This window comes from Dreissena polymorpha, chromosome 11, assembly GCF_020536995.1.
Source record: "Dreissena polymorpha isolate Duluth1 chromosome 11, UMN_Dpol_1.0, whole genome shotgun sequence".
Taxonomy (NCBI): domain Eukaryota; kingdom Metazoa; phylum Mollusca; class Bivalvia; order Myida; family Dreissenidae; genus Dreissena; species Dreissena polymorpha.
Genome location: NC_068365.1, coordinates 18,352,866 through 18,370,977, shown reverse-complemented (window position 1 = coordinate 18,370,977; position 18,112 = coordinate 18,352,866). Strand labels below are relative to the sequence as shown.

The 18,112-nt window shown below is 34.8% G+C and overlaps 2 protein-coding genes across 6 annotated transcripts in view; one reads left to right on the top strand and one right to left on the bottom strand.

Annotated features, from left to right (window-relative positions):
* Positions 1 to 16,746, bottom strand: part of LOC127850050 (uncharacterized) — a 41,765-nt gene extending 25,019 nt beyond the window's left edge. For both annotated transcript variants that reach the window (XM_052382779.1, XM_052382778.1), the window contains exons 1-2: positions 16,599 to 16,746; positions 394 to 437 (exon numbers count right to left, since the gene is read on the bottom strand). The gene's annotated coding sequence lies outside the window, so the exon portion shown is untranslated. The remainder of the gene's footprint in view (positions 1 to 393; positions 438 to 16,598) is intronic.
* Positions 1 to 18,112, top strand: part of LOC127850051 (dual serine/threonine and tyrosine protein kinase-like) — a 156,061-nt gene that overhangs the window by 66,674 nt on the left and 71,275 nt on the right. The window lies entirely within an intron of this gene.

The window sequence follows — 18,112 nt, the reverse complement described above, 5'->3', positions numbered from 1 at the left end:
AAGAAAAATTGCACGTTTAAATGATTTTTATACCAATACAATTTAAATCAGATAACAATAACACCACTTAGTGTTCTACTTATGATATAACTTGTTAATGACAGGATACAAATAAGGGAAAACATTTTCTGGCACGAAGAAATACACTTGTACGTAGTTTTGTAAATCATTGTTGAAACAATTGTCATACAAAATTTCACACAAATATAATTACTCAAATCAATTGCTATTCACCGAACGAGTGTGGTATTTGTCTTTATTTAAATCATTCCGATAAATAGAGTTTCCAAAATGCGCAAACGTACATTTGCGTATCAGTAAAAAACAATTCAAATAATTCGCAAAGCATATTAAAGTATTATTTGTATACAAAAAACCTAAAGTATCACTCACTTGCAGTTTCTTAATTGCAGCAACACCCGTAAAGCTTCTGTCACCTATAACAAAAGAGAAAGGAGGCTTGCTTATTGTTTCAAAAAATAGATGTTGACGGTTGTATATACATAACGGTAAAAAATGCAATACTTAACCTTATCATATTTAAAGCCGTCGATCCATGATGGGTCGATAAACAATTCAATTGAACGAAGGTTCGTTTATAAAAAGCCCCAAATAGTTTTGGATTAAAATCATCGACCAATAAAATGCTGATGTTCTTATTTATACAAACAAGCATAACGTGATACTATAAAAATGTTGACTTTGTATCCAATGGCGTATGAAAACACACTGAAATTATTTTTATTTGTAAATTGTGTGCAATTATATAGGCTCCAAATTTTTCTGCGTAACATATTACGAAATTGACATATGAAAAATGACCCAAGACCTCAGCCGTAATAACTGGAGTACACGTTTAGCAAAATTATCAAAGTATATCCAGACGCTTTTTAACTACATGTTTCTATAACTCGTGATTGCTTGTTGTGAAATAACCGATCGGTCTAAACAACCAATTAAATGTAAGCACTGAAAGAATCGGATTCATACCGAAATACCTTTTCATTCACGCATTAAACAAAGAACATATCAAAAATTTTAGAAAGTATAAACTGACAGTGAATTGAGCGGTACGGCTAAATGATTCGCTTCTTAAACAGGACCCATCCCCCATAACTTGCAAGCTATATGATTGTTATAGTATCATATAGTTGCGTTTTCATTCCATGGTAACACTATAGATCAGAGCGTTTTCAATAAACACAAAGTAAACGGCACAACGCATTCATATTTTTGAAATATGTTTTGATAGAATGATACATGTAGGGCATGCAATCGCGCACCAGTTGTCCCATTTTTATAAAAAAAAGGCGTTATTTAAAAAGTCGTTTAGTCCGATATTATGTGTGTTGACATTTTTCTTTGGATTGATGCACGGAGCTGGCAATTATTATATGAAATTTGATGTTATATTGAAATTATATTATGAATGAAGATTGCGATCATATTAATGCATAGTGCGTTAAAAGTACGTTACAATTGTTTCATAATTCAGTAATCGTGTTTTAAATCTGCATATAGTTGTAATTTACTGGTTCCCAGTTAGATTTATAGTAAGATGTCAAAATCAGTTAATACAACGTCAATACAAATCAATACCACAAACGAATGCAGCCTATATAAAACATGTTTTAAGTTTAAAATTATTCTTAATTAATTTTTATATAAACTTGTTTATTTCCAGTTGATATATTTTATTTTTTGTAATAATAATATGGTGTCTAAGTTGTAATTTGTGCAAGTTGTGCTATAAACATGTTATTAATAATCTATATTTTTACATTTTATCTCATGTTGGATTTGTTTTAATTTATCGTAATAATGTTTCATTTTAATGGAAGGAAGTGCGATCACATGTCATAGACCCAAATTCATGGCTGCACAGTTCTAGACTAGTCAGTTGAACCGGTTTGAGTCTTTCTCTGCCTCTTAAACAATTCAAGATAATATCCCTCTGCATTCCGACACAGCTTAACATCAACCCGTCTAATTACTTTTTTTAAAAAGGTGAAACTTTTTTCGACGAATTTATTTTTTATAGTAGGTTTTGATTTTTATGTTATTGTTTTATCCTTGAATGTCATAAATTCAAATAAAATGTCTTATGATAATTAATAGATATATATTTTTATTAGTAAAGTACTTGTGCGATGACAGTTTAATGATGCCTTATTAATGTTTCTTTATTTCATTTCAGGTTGACTACAAATGCAAACAAAAATTTCCTGTTTGGTTAAAGATGTGGAGACGGAACCATTTTTATGTGCAATTTTGATATCTGAGACATACAAATTGTTCATGTAGCATATGCCATGAAAGATATACATAAACATCTTGATTAAGTATTCAATATTCTACTTAGTCAATGTCAATTCATTGTTAATGATATTCACATGTTTACCTTGCTAGGAAATCATTTGCGTTTGAAAAGAAGTAGTTATACTTGTTAAATCTTATAATCATATAAACCTTAGACAAGATGTTATGGTAATATTTTCCTCAATTCTTCTTTTGATCAAATCTGTAATGTTTTGCTTTTAATTTAAAACATGTTAAGTCTAATAGTGTTAAATGTGTATCATAACTGTTTTATATGCGTTTGTCTGCAGCAAATTTGATAGCGCACACTGTTTTTTTTTCATTTTTTCTATTAAATAATGCTCATTTTATTCCTAATTCCCTCTGTGTATAAACTTAATACCTGATACAATTTTTTAAATAAATATTTTTCGTTTTAATTTTCGAAATAAAATATGAATCGCTAAGTGTGCTTACATTTTAAATGACATAAGCAGCAGTCAACGACTACAAAAAACTAGTTCTCAGAATTTGCGGGACTTAACACATATTGAACGCTACAAAATTGATTGATTTACTCCAATGTGGAAGGAGTTAAAACTGATATTGATTGGCTGAGTTTAGAAGCGTTATCGGATGAGGAATCTGATAACACTTAACAATATCATGTCAGTGTCTCCAACGTAAGTATGCACTAGTGGCATGTAAATAGAAACAAGAGTTGAGTTCGTCAGAAAGACAATGCCCCCTAACGCGCCGCTTTTTTACCTTTGACTTTGAAGGATGACCTTTACCTTTCACCACTCAAAATGTGCAGCTCCATGAGATACACATGCATGCAAAATATCAAGTTGCTATGTTCAATATTTCAAAAGGTATTGCAAAACTTTACTGTAAGGTTAAAGATTTGGGACAGAATGACAGAATGACAGACAGACAGACAGGCCAAAAAACAATACACCCCCTCTTCTTCGAAGAAGGCATAAAAAAGTGAAGAGAATGTCCTCTCTATGCCACCGTAGGTTTCGGTTGATATGGCGGAGAAGTTGTTGTTGTGTGGTCGTTTCTTCATTGCTATTTGCAAAAGGAACTGGAACGGTGTAGAGATGGAACCATGTGGTGAGTTTTGTATGTATGTGTTTTCCATGCTGCAACTCCTCGGCCGACTAAACGATATTGACAATTGCGTGGTGTTTACTTTTTCTAAAGTAAGTAACATGTTATAATGTCTAGGGACAAAATTGGTCTTTGTTTATTGATTAAGCTAAGCATTAGCAAAGTTTTTAGAGTGCATTATTTTATATCGATTTTTTTGGAAATTGATTGATCAATGAAGAAAATAAAAATATTTGAGTTGACATCCCTCGGAAAACGTGTAGAGAAGACCACTAGTTTATTGTCAATCCGGCATTCTGCCTTTGGCAAAGAAGATATATACAAAAAAGATGTTGCCAAGACAGGAAATCATACAATATAACATATAACCTAGTTAAGTATAATCAAATATGTTAAAACAAACGTGTGCATAATAACAAATAACATATACGACTATGCAAAACATTAATGTGTGAAAACATGCAATTATACATCAGCTAAACTGTTTACTTTCTCAGAACTAGGTTTAAAAGCTTCCGTCAAAAAAATTGCAAATGTTTGATTGCAAAGTTTACAGTTCCGCTCTTCTCGGAATATCCTATTATATCTGCCAACTTCTATTTCAAGGCAATGTGAACTTAATCAAAAATTTGCTCATTTGGATTTTGGAGTTTTCGTTGGATATACAATCAAAGTATTCGAAGCTTTTTATAATTTTAAGTAGAATTCCATTTTCGGCTGTAAAGATAATGTCCATTCTTGTACAAATTGATTTTTCAGTCTTTGAGTTACTTGGTATTCAATATCGTCTGTTAATTCAGGAGTATTTAGCATATAGCCAAAACCAAGGTTGTCTAACTTAATTTTAAAACCATGCACCATAGATTATTTTTTCGTACAATTTAAATTGGTTTAAATATGCAACTGTTCCGTAAACACTTGATATATCACTGAATTATTATTACTTACAATTTTCATCCAATAACGCAAAGCTCTTAGTTTGGCTATAACAGCTAAAGGAAATCTGCCCAATTCACTTAGTACAACATAGTTAGAAGTAGATTGTTTTACACAGAGGATATTGTTGCAAATTATGTAATGCAATGTATCAATATCAGAGATGTCATAGATGCCACGTTTATGTTGAGCTCCATAACAAAGCCCCTCTTAAAATGTTCGGTGTAGTTTTCAATTAAGTTCCTTTGTTCTCATGTGTTGGAGTTTGTCACATAGTGCCTAAGATATATTACTTAGGATAGTATTAATGTATGTTTGTTTTACATCTGGTTTAATATCGTGTCTACCTAAATCTATATAAAAACAAACACCATATGTTAACGTCAAACTAGACGAGGAGAACACACCAAGTAATTGACAATTGTTCGTTTCACTGATAATTAATATCTTGGGTAAGCATGCGGTTCATCGATTGTTGTATAATCTAATGTAAATGGCGGGCTGACTTTTCGTCCCTATACATTCGGACATAGACGGCACACAATTTGTTATTGTCATTGGGCCGTTAGGCCGCCGCATGTATCTTGTAGTTCAGAAAATTGTACGGACATCGGTAACGTTGTGTAAGAATAAAATCAACATAAATAAATTGCTATGAAAACTGAAATGGACTCGTGCATTTTTTCGTTAAAAACAGCGACCACGTTACAAAATAAAGAAGTGAAACTCGGTCTGCAGGGGCAGTATTGCATTATCTTTATATACAATGAGTTGGTCCTTTATTTAAGGCAAGTGACCAATTGCACAAACAGTACATACACATGTAACAACACAATACAATAAAACATACATTGTATAATGTATGCGCAAACTTTTAAGCGATACATTTGATATTGGTTTTACCATTAACAACATTAAAGCAGCTTACCTGCTTTTTACCTCTGCATGTTGATTGACGCAAATTGTTTTAAAATATATTTAAAATAAATACTTTGGCAAATATTCACTAGCAAGAACATGAATTTATTATGACGATATTTTACTTGAATAGTTCAAATTTTATTTTGTCTCCATTAAGTAGCAGCATCCTGTTTTGTGCATTTTGAAATGTGTTATCATCGATATGCGATTAAAAGAAGCTCAGGTTATGAACCGTAACCAACGTGAATTTAAACCAAACTTCTAGACGCTTTATGCTTATGAAAACCTTGATTTTGTTACTTAGTATAGTATACTTAATTCGCCGTGGATAATGTTTGTTTTTAGCTAAAGCCTTATGATTAAGAAAATACAACTTCTGTTGTAGTGCCTAAGTATGCCACTCACTTAAATCCGCTACCTTCTACAACTAAGCATTTTAAATGATGCTCAATAGTTTATAGTTATATTTATTAAGATCAGTTCTGTTTAGTGATGTAGCGATCCCTGGACTATTTTATCATTGTTGGGAATTTAGCGCGCCGTTGGCGCGCCGTCGTGTGACGCCGCCGAATAACATCATATACATAAATGCCATCTTGATATTGTTGTTTCAGTTAATATATTTTTATGATTGAGAAAGGACGACATTAAAACGTAAAACAAAACGCAATTCTTATTTATTCATTTCAAGTAGACATTTTGGTGCCGTGACTAAAAACTAAGGATGCCGTCAACAAATACAGATAAGTTAAAGGGGCAGAGACTAGGAAATTAGAAAGTAATTGAGCGATTACTCGAAAGATTGGAAGAAAATGACAATTGCAGTTTGAACCAACCGTCGTTGCAATAGAGAACCAGTTGGAGATTATTCGAGGGTTAAATGAGAAAATAATCGCACTTTCAGACGCGCAATCGACCCCAGACGAGCTGTTGAACTCGCAGATGTACGTTTTTGACATGGAAGCGGAGCTTCGGAGATACCGTCAAAATCTTTGTGATCACCCATCTTCAAGTAGTACAGCCGTCCATGATAGTAGTCTGTCGATGTCCGTTATGCAGCCACCCGAGATATCCAATACACGCTATCGAAGCGTAGAGGAAGAACCACACGCGTCTCTGCAGTTACCTACCCTACCGACATCATCCGAAAACGTTAATCAGTCGTCACTTCCGGCCTTTCATCAACCCTGTCAAGTCGCCACGGCCATTGCTGACACCAACGTAATGCAACCAGCCCAGCAGAGTATGTATTTTCACCAGCTTCCAAAGCTCAACCTCATAACATTCAACGGCGATATCTTAACGTGGCAATCGGTTTGGGACAGCTACGAATCGGCCATAGAAGTTTGACAGATGTCCAAAAGTTAAATTATTTGAAGACAATGCTGGATGGTGAGGCGGCCAGAACAATTGAAGGGTTTGCTCTTACCACGCTAACTACGGCCAGGCAATCTCACTTTTGACTGAGAGGTATGGACAAAAACATAAAATTATAGCGGCATACATTTATACGTTATTACACCTAACATCCCCTTCCGCCACTGTGCAGAGTTTACGTGGATTTTATGACCAGTTGGAGACGACTATTCTGGGTCTGGAATCGCTAGGAGAATCGTAAGAGAATTACGGCACTCTCCTCGTTCCCGTCATTCTGCAGAGACTACCGCCAGACACGAAGCGGAATTTAGCCAGAGATCATGGGACCGGAAGTTGGAAATTGAGCGATCTTCGACGCGCCATTTATCGGGAGATCGACATTATGGACGCAGGAAACACACACATAACGACCAAATAGACATGCAACCCACTGCAGCGTTTTTCACTGGGGCCCAGAAGAAGATCACCTACAACCGGAAGTCGTCGAAGTGTTCGAAGGAAATCGAGCAACGTATGTGCGTGTTCTGTGAAAGAATCCATCAGAGTGAATGCGAAATAGTAAGTGACATTTCAGTGCGCATTTCCATCATAAAGAAGAAAGGACTTTGTTTTAATTGCCTGAGCAAGTTGCATCAAGCTGTTAACTGTCTATCAAGATTTCGCTGTCGCAAATGTAAAGGCAAACACCATTCATTCATATATGAATCGTCACAGGAGTCATCGAACTGTGTAACAAATAAAACCTCTGAAACTTCATAGAATCGTTCTAGCAGTCACACTTGTAATACATGGAGTAACAGAGAGGGGGCAGCCATATTACACTCGTCGTCAGTGGCATCCCACTCAGATGTTCTGTTGAAGACAGCAGTCTCACCGGTGTGCGCCGGAAGCCGGTACGCTGAGGTCAATATACTCATAAACGAAGTCGCGCAGAGATCATTCATTACTCAGAAGTTAGCCGACAAGCTGTGGCTGCAACGTGACGGAACTGACGTAATTAAATTGTCATCTTTTGGAGATCCCGCACACAGCGTCAGGCGCCTTGATACAGCAACCATCAATATCGTGGCAACAGATGGATGTATGATTCCCATTCGAGTACTTATCGTTCCTGTAATATCGAAACCCATAATGCACCGCTGTCGGCAGTCTATTCAGAGTTTGAAATACCTACGAGGGCTACGACTAGCACATCCGGTGACGATGGAGGATTCATTTGAAACCTCTCTACTCGTCGGTGCAGATTTCTACTGGCAGATCGTGGGAGACCAGGTAGTAAGAGGCGATGGTCCTACAGCCGTCAGCTCTCGCATCGGCTATTTCCTGTCCGGATCACTTCCTGCACACATCGATAGTACTTCCTACGTGATGGACGTAATTGCTGCACACGTCTCAGCCGTTACAGCCGTAATTTGCGTAAATGATATCATATTACACGAGAACATGCGCGATCACACAACAGCGCATTCCACGTGACGGATAGCGACACACACAGGGAAACAAAACGCACAAATGAGGAAAATGATTTCCATATAAACTCTATAATAACGTACGAAAGTTACAACGTTTCTGAGAAAAGAACATGAACATGAATTGCAGTCGGACAGCCAAAGTAGTGGCGCCCTCATGTCACTTCAAAATGACATCGAAGTAGAAGCCGGAAGCGAGGGTCACGTGTCAGACGCCGCCTGCATCCAGACGCCTGAGCCAATATTTCCGCTTCGCCGAGTCCAGTTTCGATCCCCACCTGCTTATGTGCCCAGAGGATTCAACATGCTTCATAAGAAAGATCTTTGTAAACAGAGTCAGTCTTCTGAGTCGGTTATTCACCGCTCTGGACCGGCCGGTTCACCATCCAACACATTGTCTAAAGGCAAGCGCAATCGTGATACATATTATTCGTCTTATTACGCAGGGCATTCACACGGCTATTGAAGACAAACTGCTATCATTGAGCGTCGGTCAAGCATGGACACGTACAGAAACACGAAGCACAATGTTTCCAATACGAAAAATACATCTAAACGGTCTTTCTACTGGAAAAGCGAAAACACAGACATATACCCTTCATGGAAACAGTTAAAATCTCCACCAGACCTATCGTCAAACTATACCCGCTAGAAGTACAATGTGACGACAACTGACTTTAATTGTGTGCAATCAAGTGTTAAACTCTTTCTGATGTTATGGACATTTGAAGTTTCAAAAACATCAGTAGATTTAATTATTTTATTTAAATTAGCATATTTTGTAAGTGTATATGAACATTTCGCGGCCCGGAGAATGTTGGGAATTTAGCGCGCCGTCGTGTGACGCCGCCGTTGGCGCGCCTTCGTGTGACGCCGCCGAATAACGTCATATACATGCACGTCATCGTGTTATTGTTGTTTCAGTTAATATATTGTTATGATAGAGAAAGGACGACATTTAATCGTAAATCAAAACGCTATACTTATTTATTCATTTCAAGTAGACAATCATGTTTTTGTAGGTGACCCCATAAAAGAAAGTATATGACACAAGGTAATCTATGTGTCAGTGCTCAAGGTAGGATTTGAAACGGGCAGTTAGCTAAATTGTCAAGGGGGCACTCAAAAGAGCGCGCATTCATGTGATTCCTTTCGCATGTTCTCAATATACAGTATTTTGTAAATATGTTTATATGTCATTTTTATATTTCTCTGCAACATCCATAAGGATGTATTTAAGTTACAGTAATGCATTTAAAATTGAAATGAAACTTTAGCGAGTAAGCAGCTTTGTACACTTTTTATAATTCATTGTTGTGCATGATTTGTGCACACTTTAAAATATGTATTCAATGAAATATACCATTTTATATTGCTATTTCGAATAATGATTGCACTTATACCCTAACTAGATGTTCAGAACATAATTTGAATAGAACATATAACATAGAGACATTCAGTTTAATTATCCATATAACCAATCACACGTACGGGGGTATGATACTGAGGTATATTATTTCAAGTGTTTAAATGGGTACTTAAATGGGTACACTTGTACGTTAAACGTGAATAAGCATTTATGTATGGAAAGCAGTGTATTCAATGCATTTGTCTGTACTACTGTAAGATGTTGATGTCTAGTGCAAACCGATGTGCCAAAGGTCACGATCACAGTTACAGGTCAAAAGGTAAAATATGTAGAATGATAAATAATATCAGGACATTTTAAATCACTTTCCACAAATCATGACTTTGTGGAAAGTCGCACGGAAAACATTTACCAGATTCTCAAAGGTCAAGGTTACATTTGATAGATCCAAGTTGAAATATTTCTTTTGTTCAGATTGTTGCTACCAAATGCTCATAAATTATCATTAATGTTACGATTAAAATGAAACAAATTATAACTATTTTGTAGTGCGTAACCCATTTTTGTTTGAATTTAAAGTATATGTCAAACTTACATATTAAGATCAAAGGTAAACTATGGTGAGATCAAAATTTGAAAGATTAATGCATGGTATTAGTATTAAATAAAACCAGTAAACAATACACACAATGACACCTACATGTAGGCTTCAAGTCTGGGCTTACTTGACTGACATACTATGAATGCTCTTCCTTTTGCACTCATAAGCTTTTTTGATGTCTCAGTTTAAACCCCTTAAGTATATTTAGGCTTTTCAGTGTTCTTTTCCTAAATAAATACCTTAAAACATTAAAACGGAACCGTTCCAACCATTATATATGACCATTACCCCAATTCGAAGGTTATATATTCCAAAATCCTTGAAGCAGGAAATCCAAAAACTGTCTGACTAGATTGATAATATTACTGGTTGTTTATGTCGAGTCTGAAATAATTACTTAGCAAAATTGTATATCTGTTCTTCGATTAGAACAAAATGAGAAAATTAAGACACATATAGAGAATACTAGGTTAGCGTTGAATACAGAGAAGTTTATGTTGCGAGGCTTAGAACGCCGGAAGCGCGAGCCTTGGCGAGCGCTTTCGGTGTTCGAGCCGAGCAACATAAACTTCTCTGTATTCAACGCTAATCCTAGTATTCTATTTATCCCATTTGATTTTTTCAACGTGACATTTAACATAAATAGATCTAATAACCTTAACAATAATTTTAATTCAGTCATAAAAGCGCTTAAAATCTGACAAATGTAACCATGCGTAGTGATATACATGTATTTGTTCTGGTACGCAAAATAGTCTTTAAAAAATTCACACACAAACTGTAAAACAAGTAAAAATATCACCATATGCCTACATTCAATTTTACGCAGTATGCGAATTTTAACACATTACGACCGCGAAAAGAAGATTTTACTTTACTATAATTCATTTTATTTTCGAAAGAAAATGATCAAAATCCAATATGGCGGCGATTGCTCCTGACAAAATGCTGTCGATGTCAACATACATGTACACCATCGACGACCTAGTTCTGGCTACCATAACTTTAAATGTCGCTTTTTATGATTTTTGACTGGCGCGACTTTGTACAGGTCTGTCAATACTAAATAAACTGTACGCTGAAGTTTCTTTAGCTATGGAAGACCTTGACAATTTTGACGAGTAAACAGACAATTGCAGCGACTGACACTTTATTTGACAAAATACAGGGCAATACGTTTTCCGACTTCGGACGACGAATTTAAGGACGCGCATAACGTGTTTTTATATAATGTTATGGGTATGCCGTGTGTGATCCGATGCATCAATGGCGCCCATGTTAAAATCATTTCCCCACGAACAGGGAACGACAAAAGTACAAACAAAAATCCAAAACACGTAAGAACTAGTATCTTACCTTTAATAATCCTTTAAAATCCATCTAATAATCCATTTAACTCAATAATTGACGATATTGCATCTAGGGTCTTTAATAATTATTTTAGCATAGTTAAATAAAGACCCTTCTAATGGGTGACCTTATAATTCGATCAATGAACCAAACAATATCGACCAAATTTTAGCGCATATCGCATGACGTCATTTAAAAAGTAGTCCGTGCAGGCGACAGGTATATTCCACAGTGTTGAATACAAGCAAGTATATTCCACAACGTGTTATACCGTCAATGTCGCGGTGAAAATGGGATAAAAAAAGGTCTTAGCAGCACGGAGATGACTTTAATGCAAGACCAATAATAAAATATATATATATACAGTTGATTAGATTAAGTTTGAAAGTTATGATATTATTGTAATAATAAAGTTGCTAGGTTGTTAAAAACATATTGAATAGTTATTTTAACCAGATTTTAAAAACGTTGAAAATCCTAATTGTTAGATTGAGATTTAAACCTTTTGATGTTTGTGCCACTACTAGAGTAAAAAGGGGGAATTTCCACCAATTAATTAAGTTGTCATTATCTGGAACCTTGATGCATTATTGAATATATAAAGCTCGCAATGAAACGCGGCTTGGATTTCGGTTTCGGGCCAGTCGGGTTAAGGGGAATGTTTGTTCTACAATTCTAAGAAAAATAGTCAATGATTCAAATAAGAATTTAGGTATTGGAGTTAAATTGTGTTCGTGTAAAGCCAACGTGCAGACATAGCATGGGATTGCACTGAGGACAACTAATTCTTTGGACCAATCAGGTCAAGGTCAAGGTTACTGATATTTAAAAAAAAGTTTCCGCTTAGTAACTTGAGTTAGAAGTTCAACGCAAAATGGATGCATTGTGATGAAAGTTTAGGCAAAGGTAGCAAATTAAAAATGGGACTTTATTTACATAAAATAGCTATACATGTATGTGTTTATTTAACTAACTTATACAGGTTCTGTTTGAAGGGTGCTGAAATAACTTTTGCAAAGATTCGTTTTAATTTGTCAAAACCTCCCCTTAAACACTTAAAAGCATGTTGATTTCATACAGTTCTGGGTAAGCATAAAGTTAAATACACTTAAATATACAGTAAATAAGTGGAATCATGTATAATCACTTTCATTCACAAAACTGACAGTTCATAATAAATCAAAATCGTCGAAGCAGACATATATATCTTGAAAATACTGTAGTTTTGTTAAACTGTTAACCTGCGAAAGTCTTTTCACATTCAAATAGTTCCAATTTAAAAATCTTTATCGCAGTATTGGCCTTCGCTTTTCAATAAAGAAAACAAAGCGATACACAACAGGAAAATTGCGTTGTAGTAGCTCATGAAGGTATGAAACAAAACGCACTCTGGCAGTTCATTTTACATTCTCATTTAACAGTTCCATCATCATCATCATCATCATCATCATCATCATCATCATCATCATCATCATCATCATCATCATCATCATCATCATCATCATCATCATCATCATCATCATCATCATCATCATCATCATCATCATCATCATCATCATCATCATCATCATCATCATCATCATCATCATCATCATCATCATCATCGTCATCATCAATCTCATCAATATCAGCATTATCATCGACATCGTTATATCATAATCATTTTCTTCATTGAAAACGTCATAATTATCATCATCATAATCATTTATCCACAATCAACACGTATTTGTATTAAACGTGCTTTGATATAAGTGAACATCAAAAATGCTTTCTCTGAGTAGTTCGTTATTATTTTGAAACGGGAGATATATAATATATGGTGCAACATAACAATTACGATTATTCTGTTTAAGACATAGTAATGCGCAAGACGATGACTACGATGATAATGACGACAATCTTACCATGACGACACAGAGGTTCAGAATTGTGATGATTGTGCGGAGGATATTATTGATGATGTTTGTGTTGTTGACGAGGATGAGGAGGAGCAGGATCAGGAGGAGGCAAGAGAGAGTTGAGAAGGACCAAGATGATGTCCCGATACTAACGACTTATATGTTATGAATGCGAACAGCAAAAAGTGTATCCAGTATCTCGCGTCTTACGTATTAACATTGATTTCAAACTAAATACATAACAAAAAATTACCTTTCCAAATATAAATCGACCAGAAAACGCTCATTCAACATTCATTTAAAGTGGCATATCGATGATATTTTCTGTTTTAAATACGTATTTATTACAAATATACAAATTTACTCTCTATTGATAGTGTGTTACTAGTTACATTATTATATCGATTATGTCATTTACAAAAAATGCAAACTTTTATTCGTCCTTCTAGTGGAATTCGAACTCACGACTACATAAAGCGCCTTCTTCAATTAACAATTGACTACCATACAGTCCATTATCGATAGTGTGCCTGCTTTAATTATCATCAGAGACAAAATAATAATAATAATAATAATAATAATAATAAAGTTATATTTTATTTATAAAAGTTTGTGTAGCAACTTTTAATACAAAAAATAACAAATATAACTTATTTCTTAAATATATTGACATTATAAAGAAGAACATAATGTTAAAAGGCGAACTCTAAAATTCGAACGCTTGCCGTAAAGTTGACGGACACCGATTGTGTTAAAGTCCGCAACCAAACGATATGCCATTGTGTAAAACTACAGAGGGGGTAATCACGTGATAGTCAAGATGACGACGTCCATGCCAAACAGTTATTTTTGCAGTTTTATACCCTTTATTACTTTTGTTCAAGTTTTAAATTACGCGCACTTTCCAGCCATTTCAGTAAGGGGATTCGCCTTTATTTCGTATTAAAATTCTATTTATATCTTCACTTTACTCCCCGCAAATTTTCTTAGTAGAACTGTAATTAGGTCATCCCGCTAAGAAATTTGCAGCGAGTAAAGTCGGCGAGTGAAGTCGAGATATATAGCGAATATTAATACGAAATAAACGCTAGTTACTTTTTTACTGATTCGGCTGGAAAGTGAACAAGAGCATCGCATAACGGGTGCCAACGCTCGGCAGCGGGTGCAGTTTTGAATAAATGAACGCTTGTCAGATTTTTTTAGAGGACACAGTGAAGTAACCTTGACCTTTTTCCTAGTGCCCCAAAAAGGGTGTGGTGTATAGAACTCAACAAAGTGCAGCTACATATGAAGTTTCAATGGTGTAGATTGAAGCACTATCATTTTAGAACCAATGTTCATAAGGTTAACAAAAGGTTAAGGTTGTAGCACGACGCGGACGGCGGAAGACACGACGAGCTGGCTATGACAATACCTCGGGTTTTATCCGAAAACAGCCGAGCTAATAATACTAGTAATAACGGGTATAATACGGCTCAAAATACCTGCCTCGACATGGACGTCGCCATCTTGATTATCACGTGATTAACCCCTCTAAACTAGCGATATATAACTGTAAATTCAGTCGCATGATAATCTTGTATAAAGGAAAGAATCTTGTCAAAGTTGCGAACTTAGCAAGGCTCTGAACGAACGTTAAAACTAGGAAAGTATTGTCAATGCAAGCTGGTACTTATCAAAACAAACTTTGGCTTAACATCAAACAATTAAAAAAACACGAACATATAGAACACACAAATCCACTCAACTCCAGCATATAAAAGCTAAATTAACTATGAAGCATTGCTTTTTACTTCCATGTAAATAGCAATTAAGGAAATTGTTATGTCATTTGAAATACAATTTAATAAATCAGGCCACAATTAAAATATTGTTGGTTTGCCCTTTACCGACCCTAGATTTTACAGGTGGGTAGGTAGGTAGGAAAATTATTTATTTTATTTTAGAAATTATATTTTAAATACACTAATGGTCTATGAATATTTATAACACTGGTATTAAAGCACTGTTGCAGTGTAAGAAGTCCTATGTAGCTTAACCATATCTTGTTTGCTGTTTTCTTGCATATATTAATATCAAATGCATGCATGTGTGTTATTACATCAAATATGTGTTCAATAAATGATGTTTATTGCTCTGAATTTAAATAAAATATCTACAATAAGGAAAACATCAATACCACTTATTGTAACAAGATATTTATAAATTATGATATGCCAATGTAATTGTATAAACTATCATGCATGGGTTTTGGTTACTTCGGTTTGCAGTAAGTAAAAAACTAATTAAAATCAGTTTTCACTTGCATGAATGAATGAATGAACAGTAAAGCAAACCGTTTAAGAAGGTATAGAAATCATTTGACTGACTGTGACAACCAAATTTAAACAAAATAAATCGTTTCAATTTTTCATCTATGTTCTAACTTCAGGTTAAAACCGAAAGTAGATTAACATGTGCAAATATTTACTTCATTTGAAAACTGTTATCCATTTCAAACTGAAATCTTCAGTTAAATGAAAATAAAAACAAAATGTTCAAAGAACAATAGATGCTGTGCTTTAAATTTGTTTAGATCGTATTCACAATTGAACAGAAGTTTACATGTTGACCTTCATTGAAGATTAACACTGTCCGCCATTTTCATGAATTTGATTGTTTTGACAGGAAGCAAAAATCTCTTCTATTTCCTGTGCAAAACAATTTAAAAAACTCGTAAATTAATTTATTTTTACTGAAAATAGTTATAAAATTTATGTTTAAACCATATGTAATATGAAACCATGCATGACATGTCTTTAAAAAATAATTTTAAAATCGGAACCACATGTACTTTATTGTTTTAAACAAAATGGCGGACTAAGTTGACAGTTTATAGACGCTTGCATAACTGCGCATCTCCTATTATTCCAAAATATTGACTACAGTATATGTCATTCACAGCTGTTGATAATGACCCTTAACACTTCCCATATACATTTGGTTTATAATCATATCTCGCAATATTGAACGCTTAATTACAACAACCAGTTTTGAAAAAAGGTGGCCCATAAATCAACCTTTACAACAATAATTGTTGTGCAGGCACCTTTTTAAACAGAAGATTACTCCACGAGGTCGGATATTCACGTAAAAACAGTCATTTAATGTGCGAACGCATGCAATACATCATTAAGTCCATTTATAATTAAGAGCGGTGTATGCACATATTCGTATTTGAACATATTCCTCTTAATTAAGCACAATATATTTAAAGAACATACTTTTTTCTCGTCGATGATAGAAGCTTGTCACCGTTCGCCAACCAATTTTACTCCTCTGCACTTAACCTACTGCAAGATGGCTAAACTTGTCGAACGTTCGTTTCGCACGTACACCACTTTAACGGTTAGGATTGGTGGAATGTTTAAGACTTCCTAGTCAAAGATCCTAGTAACAAGTGGGCTGTAAGCGAAATAAACAATACAGCCTTGTGCGTTCCGGCCGTTGTACCATTTACGCCCTTAGTCTTAGTTGAAATAACAAGTGATACTTGAAACAATTGCGATTGCCATAAAGCGGCCCGTACATGTGTAGAAACCGCGCTCTATGAAACGGTTTTATTGATTGTGCGTGAAGTGTCGTCTAAGATTAGCTTGTGCGGTACCCTTCGTGTGTGTTTAAGTGCCTGTAATTTAGTATGTGTTTGAATAGATTTTAACAGAATTAATTTGTGATTACAGGTTTTCAAGTTATACTGTTAAACAAAAAAATTGCACATTCATTATAATTTTCATTCTTTTTGTCTTTATTTTAAAATATGTGTTTAAAAGCGGGTGCTGTTGAGTGTACATTAGCTTTTTACACAAAATGAAATTGATATCTACCTATGGGTTTGTGTGGGTTTGTGTTCGAGAGTGCAGTAATTTTCATGGAATGAATACTGGGTATAAGGATAATTTATAGAATGTAAAGAACTTAAAAAGCCGATTCAAATGAAAGTATATGCTAGATATTTTATACGGGTTCTAAGATATCACATGACACTGAAACAGTTTACTGTGAGTGCTTCAAACTTTTCATTCACTTGGTGACTTTTATTAAAATGTGTAAGCAAACAAATACAACACCAATTTTACTATTTAAGTAAAAAAACGACGCGAATTTTCCCAATCTGAAAGGCCCCGGCCCTGTTCTCGAAATGGTGAAGAATTAAAAAAAAACATTTCTAACTTAGCCAAGTGACTTGCGGAAGTAAGTAAACGATTGACAATTTCAGAAACATATCTTCGTTAAAATGAAAGCAATTTAAAACATGTGTGTTCCCATACTGCTCGTCAGGTCCAAGAAATATATCCAATTCATCCCAAAAAATTAAATGCTGCAAGCTATAGATCCCGCAATTACGTATTTGCTGAGTGTTCTTATGTCATTTACGAGTTTTAATTTGGGTAAATACATTGATATTGAACTGTTCAGTACGACTAAAGTTATAGTCAAACATATACATTTTCGTGTAAATAGAAATAAGTGCGGATACTTTGTTAGCGGTGTAAGGGCCTCAGCAAGAATATATGTAAGTACAAATAAATAGTTTGTACATGAAGAAACATCTGTTTGGACTCCGGACCATTTTAAAGGAACCTGTTCACGTTTTGATAAATTGAAAAAAAAATGTTTCAGATTTGGAAATGTTCGTTGTAGTTTTTTTTTTAAAGAAAACAGTGATACGAGAGTTGCCTTCAAAATGAACAAAAGGAATCCGTGTTTTTTTCAAGTACATCCCCGGTTTTCTCGA